The sequence below is a fragment of the Plecotus auritus genome (genome assembly GCF_963455305.1).
Source record: "Plecotus auritus genome assembly, chromosome: 11".
NCBI lineage: Eukaryota > Metazoa > Chordata > Mammalia > Chiroptera > Vespertilionidae > Plecotus > Plecotus auritus.
Genome location: NC_137777.1, coordinates 33,225,348 through 33,240,793, shown reverse-complemented (window position 1 = coordinate 33,240,793; position 15,446 = coordinate 33,225,348).

Genomic DNA, 15,446 nt, shown 5'->3' with positions numbered 1-15,446 from the left:
TGCCTATCCAGATTGTAGCATTTCCCTGCTTTCTAAATTAAATGTTACTGTATGTGAGTCTTGGCTCCACAGAGGCATATATTAAAAGGCTTAGTCATCATTATTGTAAATATCCCAGAATTGAGTCAGGTTTCATTGGTTTTAGAAGTAACTTCCTTTCACTTTTTATATTTCCTGGACTTCTCTTTTTTACATTTGTGTGCTATTTTCTATTTTCTTTCTTTCCTCTATTTTAGCCTTTGTCAAGATTATAGAACTGTCTTCCATAGTTTAAAAACCTCGTATTCTCTGTCTTGAATGAAAGGGGCAGTTTTGAGCCTTTGTGTAGTGAGAGTTAAGGAGCCTTTCTAATTACATTGCAAGCCATTTAGGTTTACTATGTCATTTAATATTTTTAAAACCTTATCAGGTAATTTTTAAAGACCCATTTAAATATTAGGAGAAAAGCTCAAAGAGATTGAGTACTTCATCTAAACTCACAAAAGCAGTAAATGATAGAGTTGGAATTTCAACCTGGGTGTCTTCCTACTCCTAAGCCCATACTTTCCACCATCTCATGTCTACCTCGTGCTTGGTTTGGGTCATCACCAGAACACTTCTTTTAACAACCAAACCAACAACAACCAGAAGCACTTCTATCTTGTAATTTGCCACCAACAAAGCAAAAATTATATACATTTTACTTATCTGGGGTCACTTTGCATTTCCTTTGTTATGAGGCAGCCACATTTTTGAGTTATCCAAAGATACCATTATTGCTTCTTGGCTTCTGCTTTTGCTGTTATGAAAGTATGGTCATTGCTAAAAACAGTAACAACGAACAAACATGTCATCTATGCCGTCGTCATTTAGTGGAAGTGAGTAAAGACAAAATCAAGATTCAACCCATGGACGTGTTTAGCTTCTTTCTGAGAATCACTATTCCATAGCCTACACTGCAGAACTAACCCACCTGTCTTGTTTTGTTCTTATTATGAGCACAAACTGGGACCCAGGAGATGTTCCAGATATTCCAGCATACACTAATTTTTATTACTATAAGACTTTTGGAAAATAATTCTAAATCTACATCATATTGATAATGGCCCAACAGATTTTCTTTGAATTTGTATTCTGGTATGTTTTTAATTCTTCCTCGTATTATTCACCGAGTTAGCAAATGCTCTTTGGACCTAGATCCAACTTGAATCCTAAAGTGAGGATTCAAGTTCAGGCAAGTTACAAAGCCATTTTCTCACATGTAAAAATGTGAAACATAATAAAATAATGTCTGAGATTACTTAGCACTATGCTTAGTACATAGTTAATTCTAATTACTGGGAGGTGCAGTGATTGTATTTCTATGCCTATTCTAGATCATAAGCACACTGAAAGCAAGGCTCATGTTGTATCTTCGGTGATACTCAGCACAGAGCAGGCACGGAGGCACTGAATGGCTAATGATTTTACATATATGAAAAGGATCAAGCACATGGATTCTGAAGTCCAACTCTCTGGAATCTGTAGTGGATATCTACCAACATCAGTTAGCTTATCAAAAAGTATATAATTATTTTCATTCTATCTAATGTTGGCAGCCACTTTATATAAACCAAGTACTTGATCTTCTTTCTCTTTGTAGCAAATTGGAGAATGTCTAAATATTTTATTGAGAGACCAAAGGATCTCTCAGTGGATGACTTCTAGTCTGCTTGTCCCTTAAGGAAGATAAAAGAAAAGGAGGAGCTTACCCTGATATCTAACTTAATTTTGAGACAGAAAGGGCACCAACTTGCTACTCCATTGGGATTTCAGCCAAAAAAGGGCTTGGGTAGAGCACAAAATGCCATACAAAATAAAAGGGGTAACGCATTTTAAGTTGGAGTTACTATTACATTATTTAAAGCCATACAGAGTAAAGGATAGGGACTTTCATTGTGGAAGATACTGTTAGTAAAGAATAGTTATCCTGATCAGCAGGAAGTTTCTGTAAGTTTATTTGGGTGGTCAGATTTTGAGTCTCCTCCTCTTCCAAAAGTCGTGTGGGTTATCTCCCACTTCCCAGCTGAAGGAAAAAAGACAGCAGCCACCCAACCACAAGGTCCCCAACACCCCACCCCGCCTGTAGGCAGGCTGTCCTTCACCGATGGAAATACTGGCTGAGCTTGTTTCAATGCAGACATCATAGACTACAATATAGGCCCATTTTGTATTTTCCCATCAATCATTTGAGAACTGTCAGGCTGTTTCATAGTCCATTGTAAGAAACAGCAGACATTTTGTCTGACTTGCATGTAACTATATTGGTGGGAGGGCATTTTCTAAAGAAATCATATTGAACTCTTATTCTTTCTTTTAAAGAGACTTCATTGAAGTCAAAAGAGGAATAATTGGTAGCCTTTCTCTTTGCCTGTCCTAAGGGGGGAAAATGCTCTATCCTATTTTAAAGATCTATAAACAGCTCAGTTAATAGGATGGGGGTAGGCAAAAAATAATAAAAGCATAAACTTCTGAACTTTAGCAGAAGCTTATACATTGGAATAAAGAAATTGATTCAGAGGAGCTCTTTGATGGTTTTCCCACTACAACAAAGTATAGCCCATCTGTATTTTCCCTTCATCTAATACAGTGGGTAGACCAGAGCTGCAAAGAACATTTTAATATTGACAGGGTTGCTGGAAAACCATGTGCTTTAGAATGAATTAACTTTTGCTGCACTGCTGAACATATAAAGAAAAATTGGCTAAGCAGGAAAAAAAAGGACTTTACCACCCCCCCCACACTTTTTTTTTTTTTTTTTTTTTTTTTTTTTGCCATTGGAGCTCAAAGCAGCAATCAACGAATAGGCTAGTGCGTTTTTCACCAATAAAGAAGCCCATCTTGGCATGTCCTTAGGCTACTATACTGATATTGGACTGATGCAAATTGAAATTGCAGATAAAACTTGCCAAATAAGCAAGTTATGGGGGCATCATAGAAGTTAATTTATTGCTAATAGTGCAGAAACTAAAACTGAAGTAACTTCATATCCTTATTTATTGTATATAGTGTTTGTATGTAGCAGCCATAACAGTACATGCTTCCACCAGATTCTCAGGCTACAGTCTGAGGATAGATTGTGTTCTTATAGTAGTTTTCTATTCCACACCTTTCAGGATATCTGTTAAGTGGAAAATGCTGAAACTGTATATGCCCTGTCTTTTCTGCTTTACTATTTCTCCCATCATAGTTTCATAAGATTGTTTCCTAACTACTATATCCTTTCAAATCCCACATGGGCTTATAATTCTCTCAACAGAGTTATATAATATTTGACCTTCAGAGCATACATATTTATGTGCATTTCTTATACTATAGAAATTAATAATAACATAATAAGCAATATATAAAAATAAAAAAAATTGTAATAAGTTTGCATTACTGTACAAGGCATTTTTTTACTGTTTTCTTTCTTTAAAAATGATTTTAGAGAAAGAGGAAGGGAGAGAGAGAGAGAGAGAGAGAGAGAGAGAGAGGGAGAGGGAGAGAAACATCAATGAGAGAGAGAAATATTGATTGGTTGTCTCCCAATTGCATCCCAACACCAGATTGAACCCACAACTTGGATATGTGCCCTGACCAGGAATTGAACCCACAACCTTTCAGTACATGGGATGATGCTCCAACTGAGCCATACTGGCCGGGGTTGTGCAAGGCATTTTGTATGGATTATGTCATAGGCTGTGCAAATTCATCACCAAGCTTCTAGTTCTAGAAGTGAGACTAGGAGAAGGTTCCTTTCTGTCTAAATGACTCGGCCTGTACACCAAGATCACAAACACACATGCCGTGAGTGGAACAAAATCCACATCTAATGTCAGCTCCTGTCCTCCTAAGACAGAGAGAGAAGGGGTAGAGAAGAGGAGAGTTACCAGCACAGGAGGGTGTAGGAGTGCAGGTCCACCCTTCTAGGTGCACACCCCAGAAGTTATTGCAGTTTGGCAGCCAATAGGCCCATGAAGAAAATGGTCCTTCCTTCCTCCTCTCTGGGAGGAGGGGAGATAGCACTTCTGTCCCTGGATCTATAGGTACAAGAGCAGCAGCAGGATGAGTGTCTTGAGCTACCCTGAAGAGATGGTATCTTCCTATGGACCAACTGGTTTAAAAGCACCAATGGAGAACAGTCAGGTATTTAGGCCCAGGATGCCCTGCTTCCAGTGAACTACCAATCTTTCTGAAATGTGCAGCATAAAGCAGTTCACATTTCAATGATAGAATTAATACTTTTACTCAAACTGCAGGATTACCACTGAGATGCACATCTGACTTTAGGTCTAAAACTTCCAGACTTTAGCCAATTTAGGGAATGATCAGGTGATAAAGAAAAGAAAGGTTTATTACAGTGAGCCACAGCCCTAAGTGATTGTCTCAGGGACTCCCCCCCCCCCCCCCAATATAACATGACAACCGCAAATTTCCTCATGACTACCATGGCCTAATGGGATAATCTGGGTGACAATGATCATAAAACTAGTCTTCCAACGAGTTAATCACTTATTAACTTGGTTGTAAACCCTGAGGTCCCTTCCTTTTCATGAGGTTGTCTTCTAACACTATCTTCTGTCAATTTCCACACTAACTCCTTCTTGGGTCCTGCCAATAATGTTTGCACACAACTTAAAGAATCCATATTTCCTTCTACTATACCTGCCACATTCCTTTATCACCATTATCTGATGTCCAGGGGCTCCAGCAGTGACTGGCACATTGTGTGGCTAATCCCTGTGTCGGTGGCTGAGTGAGCCACTAGGTCCAGCACCTCAGTCCTCCTCCTCTTTGCCCTCTAGGTGACCCTGGAATGATTTGCTGTCTTAGCAAATCATAGCACAGGGTTTGGTCCTATTTTGAAGATTGTATTTCCAGCTCTAACTTCCTATATACTGTACTTTAATTCTATAAATTGTCTACATGTGTAGCTTGTCATATGGCTAATACTTCAGAGTAAATATTGAATATTCAAAACCTTTTCTTTAACTTTCTAAGTTACTTTTTTCAGAGTTTCTTATTTTTTTTAATGACACCATCTTTCTCTTAGACACAGAACTGAAATAGGGTTATTACTACACCCACTATAATAAAGTGTCTAAGCCTGCAGACTCTGCCAGTTACTAAGAGGAACAATGCTACTAATGTGTGTATATATTGTACTAGAGGTATTTGTGGGGATCTATTTCCCGTTCTAAATTGTGAATGCCATAAGGATAATGAGTATGTCTTATTAATATTTATGCATCCTACAGTGTACACATGACACATGTACACATGTTAAGAGCTCAGAATAAAATGAATAACTGGATAAAATGTAGACAAATAGAAGAATCCAAAATTTGAAATGGAAACCAAAATTTCCATTTACTCTTCTGTGTACTGGATCATCTCTCCAAATTACCAGGAATGCTATATTCAATGAAATCTTGCCTAACAAATGATTCTGAAATAATGCTCATATTTAGACAGGGTATTTTTAAAAATATATACATATTTTTTATTGATTTCAGAGAGAAGGAGAGAGGGGGAGAGAGATAGAAACATCAATGATGAGAGAACCATTGATAGGCCTCCTCCTGGACTCCCCCATACTGGGGATTGAGCCTGCAACCCAGGCATATGCCCTGACCAGGAATCAAACCGTAATCGCCTGGTTCATAGGTCTACGCTCAACCACTGAGCCACGCCAGGCTAGACAAGGTATGTTTAAACGATCTCATTGTCAAGCTTAACTTTGGAACCTGGCAGATATCATCAATGGTAATAATAACAAGAAGTTGATTTCACAAAGGAAATAGTTAATTTTATTGACATAAATTATTAGCATTGAAAAGAGAAAAATTGAATATCATCAAGCATATAGGTATTTTTTTTTCAACAAGAGGAAAGTATGTATTTTACCAGCAATGCTGAGCCAACATTTCCAAATTCAATTTGCAGGTAGCCTGAGTTCACGCAGCGGAGGTGTCAGGTTTCACTTTCTTCACCTGTCTCTTCAGCAGCCCAGTCTGATGCATCAATCCTGGTTGATGAGGGGGAGGCTTCACTCTGCTCATTTGTCGAAAAGCTCATCTTCATCAGCCGAATCCTTGCTGTGTGGCTTCTGCTCCATGTTTTTCTTGCATATGATGACACTGAGAGGTCCATACATATCCCTCACCCAGAGCAGCTGCTTTCTCCAGAAACTGCCCTCTTCCACCTCGAGTTCAGTGAGCGTCTCTTTTGCTGGAGAATTGGACAAAAGACCCTTGAGTTTCCTTGTCTACCATCCTTTGAAGGTGTTCTTTGACAAATTGCAATGAGACAGAAAATTATAATAAAAAATCGCCGCTACTACAATCACAGGTACTAGGTACTGCATTGATGTGTGTGCTGTTATACTAATACCCTGGCACATCTTTGGTGAGCTGATTTAACTCCTCTTGTTCACCCTGGGCTCACGTCCTCTCATTTTTCCATTGATCTGTATCCCACTCTGCACTGGAAACCTTTCCTTCTTGCTGTGCACTGAGAAGCTTCATCAGGAGCCACGAGGTGTGTTTGTCAGACATTCAGTGTCACAATGCAGTGTGACTGTCCTGCCAGCAGTCTCAATATTATTTTTAAATTGGCAGAGGCAGCAGGTCAAATGGCTAGGGAAGATCAGTTTTTCCCATTCAAGGGCCATCATGAGGATGCTCTCAACTGTTGCAAGTGACACTTGTGTCGTTCCCATGTCTAAATATTTTAATGCTGCAAATTAGAAAGATATGGATCTTCAACCGTTGTCGGAAGATAATGATTGAGAATTAACTTGTGTAAAAACTTCATTCCATGCCAGGCCTGAAACATCCCAAAGCTCAGTTTTGTGATTAAATTGCAACCAAGATTTAAATACTGGAGGGATAGCTGACCTTCAGATGAACCCTTATGTAATTCTCTCAAGTTATCCTCACTGAAATTAGTTTTTCAACCAAATGGTATGACTTCAATGTATCTTCATCAATGTAAGAAATAGAATTTTCTTGGAAATTTAAGATGGTGAAGGTGCCACTGTAGGTGTTGGGCTCTGACACAGGCACTCTGTGAAACCTGTGCTTTGGGGCGTGCCAAATACACGGCAGCGTCCCATTATTGCAGGTACAGAACTTACATATGTTCATGGTGTCACTCTGTTCAGACGCTGGAGCAAAAGTCTCAGATGACTCTGGTTGCTGAGTTATGGTAACTTCCAGGTCCCAAGGTTAAACTGTGACTTCAGACAAGGTTGGCTGCTGAGACAGAGCAGGCTCTGAAAGTGGAACTGTCACCTCAGGGTGCTTTGCAGGAGCAGTTGTCTGCTGCAGGGCTGTAGCATCAGTCTGTGGTGCAGGTTTGGGGGTCATGTTTAGCTCCAGTCCAAAGGTTGAACTGGGACTTCGGTCAAGGCTGACTTCTGTGCCTGAACGGTCCCTCAAGTGGAAGTGTCACCTCAGGTGGTGCTTAGGAGGAGCGTTAGTCTCCAAATTCGTTTTGGGAGTGATGGTTATGTTCAGGTCACTCAGGGTACTTGGAATTTTTGTCTGCTTCAGGTCTGTACCATCAGCCTCCCAAGTAGGCTGAGCTGGTATCTCCTGCTCAGATGGAGGTATCACCTCTTCTTTGGACTTTGGAGCATGAACTAAGACCACCTGCTCCATTGCACATGCTTCAATCTTCTTAGTGCGCTCTGAAATTGTCAAAACTGCCAGATCTACACCTTTCCCATTGATATTAGGCAGCACTGGGTGCTGAGCTTCACCTGAACCCAAAGGTGAGACTGTCACCTGCTGACATACTGAAGGTTGAGCTACGACATCCATAGAGTATTTTCAAGGCTGAACTAGACCCTTCTGCTGGACTTGAGAAGGTTGTACACTGGCAAGAGGCCTGGGAGGCAGAGCTGAGCTCTTCTGCTGGATTGAAGATTCAACATATTCAGGGTGGGGTGGAGGCTGAGCTGAGGACTCCTTGTGGACTAACAAAATTTTCAACAGCTCAGAGGACACTATACTGAGTTGAGTCCTCTTGTTCAGGTGGAAACTGAGCTTAAGTCTCCTGGGGCTTTAAAGAAGGTTACATTTTCTCAGGCGCCTCAGTATGGAGCTGAGGTTCCCTGTTGGAATGATGGAGGTTCTGCCTCTTCAGAATTATATGGAGGGTTTTGCTGATACCAGGACCAGGGCTCAGTGACCCCAAGGGGATGCAGGTCAGCAGGATGAGGTCCAGGATCAACTCTGGAGGCTGATCTGCCTGGACCTGCAGCCACATCAGCTGCCACGTGAACTGGAAGTGTGGGGCCCAGAGGCCCAGGGCACAGCTAGCGACCGAGGCAGGTGGGGTGCCAGTACCATGTGCTGAATGCGAGCAGAACAATTGGCAGCTTTGTCATGCATGTGCCCCTTAGCAACCAAGCACCCCTCCCCCGCCTCAGGTTCCAACCTTTATTTAGGCAACCTGTATTAGTCTTGTGCTGAGAGTGCAGAAGAGCAAGCTTTTCCCCTCAGAATTACCAGGGACCAAGTGGCCCATTTCCCCTGCAGAAAAGACAACTACCTCCGCTGAGTCTCCCCTCCCCCTTTACAGTGGGGCAGGATTTGGGCTTCACACCTGGGTGGCCTGGACTCCAGCAGCCCAGGAGTGGTGGGATGGGGGGTGTTAGAGGGTGTGGGGAGGTTGGGTGTTGCTGCAGAGCTTCCCAAGGAAACCACAGGGCCTATCATCCCAGGAAATTCAGAAGTGCTAGTCCCGTTCTGGCAATGTGAACTGCTCCTCAAGGCTGAATCTGAGAGACAGTCTTCCTCCCGGTGGCCATACTGCTTCTGATACCCGACACTAAATGGGTTCGACGCCGCCTGTCACTACTTGAGCCAAATTAAGCAGAAACAGAGTTGAATCGTATTTGAGTGTTTATTCCAATGATGCCGGCAGTATGGGGAGAGCAGTAGGTCATCCTGAGAATTCCGATTATATACAGGGAGAAAACTGTATGCAGCTGTGAGCTGCAAGTGTAACAGGGAAAGGGGGAGGGGGGTAGGGTCTATAGTCTGGCCTTCAGGAGCATGAAGTCTGATAACAAGGTGGCTATCTAGGATGTTACAAACAGCTCAGCTGGTTCCTGGGATCTGAGAATGGTCAGTGTTCCCGAGGCAAACTCCCGGAGAGGGTCAGGGTCCAGGCCCAGCAACTAAGTCAAAGCGTGTCCTGTCCTTGGTCTGTTCTTAAAATGTATTTTCTGAGTAATGGACTTTGTAAATAGAATTTGCATTCAACAATACAGGTTAGACTTGGGATGAAGAAAAAATATAACAGGAGTAGATATTCTCATGTAGAAATTCTAATTTCTTCAGTCTTTCTGTTAATTCTGTGCTGGGCTGTTGTCACAGACTTGTGTTTACCCTGGCCCTTAGTTTATCATTTATTGATAAAAAGTCTCACTGTTATTTTGTTATCTTATTATCTAATTTAAAAATGTACCTAGAAAGTATCAAGCATTGGTATTAACTCACTATTATATCTTTGTACTTTAATAAATTGTGTGGGGTTCATTATGATTTTAAAATTGTCCTATTTGGACTCAACAAATATTCTTTTATCTCAAAGTATTCCAGTGGTGATGAGATATACACTGTTTGAAAAAAAAAATAAATTATTTTGCTTAAAAGATATTGTGAAGCTTTTTATGTTTTTTTGAGCTAAATTACATCATGTGTGTCCAACATTTTCTCTATATACTGATCAAACCAGGTAATGGATCTGAAGTGTATCCTGGTTATAGAGTACAAATCTTTGTTGCAAATCCTTTTAATCTGTAAGTGCTTAAGGATTTTCATGCAGAAATTTAAACAAAGCTTCCACATTGCAAAATTGGGGAAATTTCCTTCAAAAGATCCTCAAAGGAGACATAGGACTGTTGATATATGCTGGGGTGTGGGTGTTAAACTCAGATCTGATGCAGTATGGAGACTCACTGGAGTTCTTGTTAACACACACACACACACACACACTTGCTGTATGTAATCTCTATTTCCTGAATTCCTGAATCATCATCTCTTAGTGAGGGTCTCGGAACTTGAGCATGGAATTTGCATACTCTTCATCTGACTGCCCCTAATAGTGACATCTTACATAGCTGTAGAACAATATCAAAACCAGGAAATGGACATTGTTACATTACTGCTAACTAGATTAAAGGCCGTATTCAGTTTTCAACATTGTAAAACCTATATTTATTTGGGTGTGTATCCATGCACATATGTGGCTCTGCACACTTGGAACTTTGCATTTTTGCTAAGTCCTCCAGGTGTCTTATAATCAGACAAGGTGTCTATATGCTGATGTAATATAATCATTCACAGACAATGCAGGAGAGTTACCTGGTGGCTTTTTAAAAACTACAACTAGGTTCTTTTTTAGGAGGTCTGGGATTGGGCCCAGGGATTTACATTTTAACAAACACCTAGTTGATTCTGATACTGCTGCTTTAAAAATCAGACTGTGAGAAACCCAATGGTCATGTTTAGCAGGTGAAACTAGGCTTCTGTGGAGAGGCATTCATGAAGAGGAAGCATGCTGTTACAGCAATGGGACATATTAGTTATTTAAGGGAACTTGTGTACTAACTAGGACCAGCTTTCTTTTTTATAATTACAGTACCTGTATCAAGTGGTGCCATTTGGTTCATTCACCATTCTGGTACTCAACTTCCTCATTTGTAGATAAAGTGAATGGATTATATCATCTTGTATGTCCCTCGAAGCACTAAAATCATTTAACTTCATGCTTGTCATTTTCCCACTCTCTAGATTTGACAAAATTGTCATCTATTTTTTTGCAGGGCATGAAGTAAGACATTTCATGAAAGTTAGATTGATGTGAAGGGGTCAAGTTGATTTCATAAATCTAAGGACATTATTGGTTATATAAATGTCATTGATAAATTTTAATCTTGAACAGTGGAGATTCTTCCATAATAGAAAAAATTAATAAATTAATGCACCACTTTATAATATACATATTCCACAAACATCTAATAAAAAATAATTGCTTTGAGTAGGCTTTTCCATTCAAATTTAGTACCTGTGAATTTTCAGTTTTAGTTAATATGAAATTTTGGTAAATATTCTTTCCCCCTTCAGTTCAATATAAATTCTTCAAATAAATTGTCTATCTTCCCATTTACTTTGTTTCATTTCTGACCTAATTGTTATGAACCACATTTTGTAAGCTCTCAACTGAAATCTCAATTATCCAAGCTAGTCAAGCAATTTAGGATGAGTTTGCTGAAAGCAGTTTTCTACAAGGATAGAATTAGACCAACAGCTGGAACCACTTCTGCCACCCAGAAATATAATAGTTTATTTATTATTGCTTCTCTTTATTGTATTCATTCACAGCTGAAGTCATTTGGCACAATTTAAGATATTTGGAAATGAAGACCAGTCTCTGTCTCTATAACTTTTGACAAAAACAATCATGAAGAAACAGAATATACACACAAACGCACAAAGTACAACTCCCTGTTTTCTCTTAATCCTAGTGAAAGTAGAGATGGCAGCTGGCAATAGGAACCTCATAGTTGAGTTTCATATTCTCCCCAGATTTGATGACTTGGCCCTTTTTAAGTATTCCTTATCTCAACTTTGATTTCTTAGAAAAACATTTTGTCTAGATTTGTGGCCTGTCACTAGGGAAAAGTTGCTGTAGGCATGCATGACTAAAAAGATTGCTTTGCCAGTTTCCAGTGGCTGGGTTTAGTCATACAATCTTGCACTTCAATACTTGGTGTTTAATTTTCTATTGATGAAATTCTTTCAACTAGATAATACCTCTTTGATTGTCATATAGTTCAATATTGTATTTGTTTATTATAGTACTAGTGCCTCGGTGCATGAATTCGTGCACATTGAAAGGAAATTAATTAGAAGGTGGCCGGTGGGGCTGGGTGAGACGGGCTGGACACGCCCTGGTGCCAACCTCCCACAGTCCCTCCCCAGATGGCTGCACCTGGGGTGGTGAAGTGGCTCGAAGGGCGATTGCAGAGTAAGGGGGTCCCTCCAGCAGGTGGGGTCCCTCAGCCTGGCCTGCAGGGATCAGGCTGTAACAGGCTCTCTGACAGCTCCTGAGGGGTCCCAGAATGCAAGAGGGCACTCTGCAAAGCTGCAGGGTGTGGAATGCAAATGCAAGGGTGCAGTAAACCAGATTCAGGGCCAACAGTGCCCCAGCAACAACATAACCCACAGCTCTGCGAGGAATCAGGATCCCTCCTCTCTGGTTTCGGGGTGCATCACCTGAGAACTGCTGCTGCCAAGTCACTGCAGCTCGGCAGCTCCTGAGTTGAGCGTCTGCCCCCCAGTGGTCAGTGCGTGTCATAGTGACTGGTTGGACGGGTGGAGGGACACTTAGCATATTAGCCTTTTATATATATAGATGGTAGTTTTATGTACTACATACAAGTAGGAGGCAAACTAAGTTGGATAGGAATTAAAGCCTCTGTCAGATTAGTGTGGATTTTCATACTTTAGCAATACAATTAGATTGTTTTGTCATATTCTGCATTCCTTTCTGGGATCCCCAAACTCATAAATGACTTTTAAACATTTTGTGTACATTAAGGTGCATACTCTTTAGTGTTTAGTTTCTTTCTGGCCTTGTATTCCAATGTCTGCAAATGAAGTTTTATTGGAACACAGCCATGCTCATTTGATTATACTGCCTATGGCTGCTTTCATACTGTAACAACAGGACTGAGTAGTTATAACAAGGATGTATGTCACACTCTTATTGCTTTTCATTGCAGCTTGTAGTACTGCAAATTACCACAACCCAGTTATAAGTTAACAGCATTCTGAATGCTATACCTATTACTGTGCCATAACATTTATTTATTCATTTGTTTTATTACCAGTGCTTAGCAACCATGTTAAAATAAGAAAAGAAAAGTTGATTTAGCATGTTATATCTTTAAGGAGAAGTGGAGGGTGATTAATTTTGTTATTAACTAAGATGGCAAAGCATTGTGTTTATTGTGCAGTGACACCATAGCTGTGCTGAAATGGTACTATATTCATCAACATTATTAGATTAAGCACTTATTAAAAATGGTCCCACTCACAGAAAAGCAATGTTCAGAAAAATTAGAAATTAAAAATGGAATATATAACCAAAGCAAAGTTTCTTCCAAAATGTTAAAACATTGAAACAAGGCTGAAATAAAAGTAAATTTCTGAGCAGCTCATTTGTTCACCAAGCAAGGAAAACCATTTACCAATGTTGAGTTAATTTAATTGTGTTTGATTGCAGCAGATGAAGAAATGTGTCCAGAGAAAACAAACTTGATTAAGACTATTAGCCTTTTAGTGAGAACAGTTGCTTAAAGAGCTAAGGACATTGAGAATAACAGATGGAGTAAAATACTTTCCATATTCCTCCTGCTGAGTACAGTTAAAACTCTTTGGATATTATATATTTAAAAACATAAGATGATCTGAAAAGTAGAAGAAGGCAGACTTTCTTTAGGAGCTTAGGACCCAGGGAAAGATATAGTGGTGAATCCATGATCTCATTACCCTTTTTTTTTTTTTTTTTTTTTTAGTCATCTTTCCAATACTTGGGACTGGTAGTAATGCCAATGGGGACAGATAAAAATTCTCTAAGAAAAGCCTGCTCTCTAGCCAAAGGGCCACGAAAGGGACTACGTAGGAAGACAGAAAAATTTAGATCATCTTTGTCTACTCTAGCCAAATACCCCAGAAAACACTGTGGCCAACCCTCACCCCACCATCAATTAAAATACAGTTTGGCAGGGTGGATTTTAAAACAAAAACAAAAAGAATCATGACCATTTACAGGAAACACCATTCAAATCCAATGATATGGGTAGGTGTGAAAGTGATAGGGTAAAAAGAGATATACTATGCAAACCCTAATCAAAAGAAAGGAGTGGCTATATTAATACCAGATTAAGTAGACTTCAGGACAAAGAGAGTGATAGTCAGTTCCCCAAGAAGACATAGTAATCCTACATCTGTATGCACCAAAGCTGAGCTAAGAAACATGTGAAGCAAAAACTGATAGAACTGAAAGAAGGAAAGACAAGTCCATTATTATAGCTGCAGACTTCAATACTTCTAACTCAACAACTGATAAAACAACTGGACAGAAAGTCATCAAGAATGGAAGAACTGAACAACACCATCAACCAACAGTATCTAATCAGTATTAAAAAAATTCCTCTACCCAACAACAGCAGAATATGTTATTTTCATGTATTCATGGAACATATACAAAGATAAATATTATCCTGGGCCATGAAACAAACCTCAACAGATTTAAAGAATTGAATTCACATAGTATGTGTTCTCTAAACATAATGGAATACAACTAGAAATTAAGGACAAAAAGAGGTCAGGAAAACCTCTAAACATTTGGAAACTCAACAGGACACTTCTAAATAATTTATTGGTCAAGGAGGAAGTCCTGAGACAAATACTTGAATGTAGTGAAAATTAAAGCAAGACATCAGAAATTGTGGGACACTGTTAAAGCAGTACTGAGATGAAAATTTATAGCGCTAAATGCTTACATTGAAAAGAGGGAAAGTCTCAAGTATACAGTCTAAGCTCCTACTTCAAGAACCTAGAAAATGAAGAGTAAAATAAGCTCTTAAAAGAGGGGGGTGGGAGGGGGGAAAGAGCAGAGATCAATGAAATTGAAAACAGATACACAATAGAAAAAGTTAACAAACAAAAGCTTTTATTGAAAAGATCAATAAAATAGACAAAACCCCAGCAAGATTGACAAGTGAAAAAAGAGATAAGAAGGAAATATTGTTATCAGGTTGAAATGGGATCACACTATGGAGTTTGCATACATTGAAAGGGTAATAAAAGAATAAGCAACTCTACACACAAATTTGATACTTTAGATAAATGGACTAATTCCTTGAAATTAGTATAAACTAATTTATTAGATTATTGGTATAAACTAATAAAACTCATCCAATGAACAGCCCAATAATTACTAATGAAATTGAATTTATACCCATAACACAATACACACACACACACACACACACACACACACACACACACACACACACACACACCCCAGAGTAAAAATCCTGAAATAGTTCCACAGGATTATGACCAATGGCTTTTGACAAAGATGTAAATGTGATTCGATGGAGAATGAATAGTTTTTAAAATTATGGTTTTAAGCAATTAGGTATTCATAACAAATATTGAATCTTGATTATAAACTTTACACCTTATATAAAAATTAAGTCAAACTATCAAAGATTTAAATGTAAAACATAAAATTATAAAACTTTTAGCTGATTACATAGGAACCTATGTAATCTTAGGAACCTATGGTTTGGTGAAGATTTCTTAAATATGTCATCAAAAGCATTTTTCAGAAAAGAATAACATTGATAAATTAGA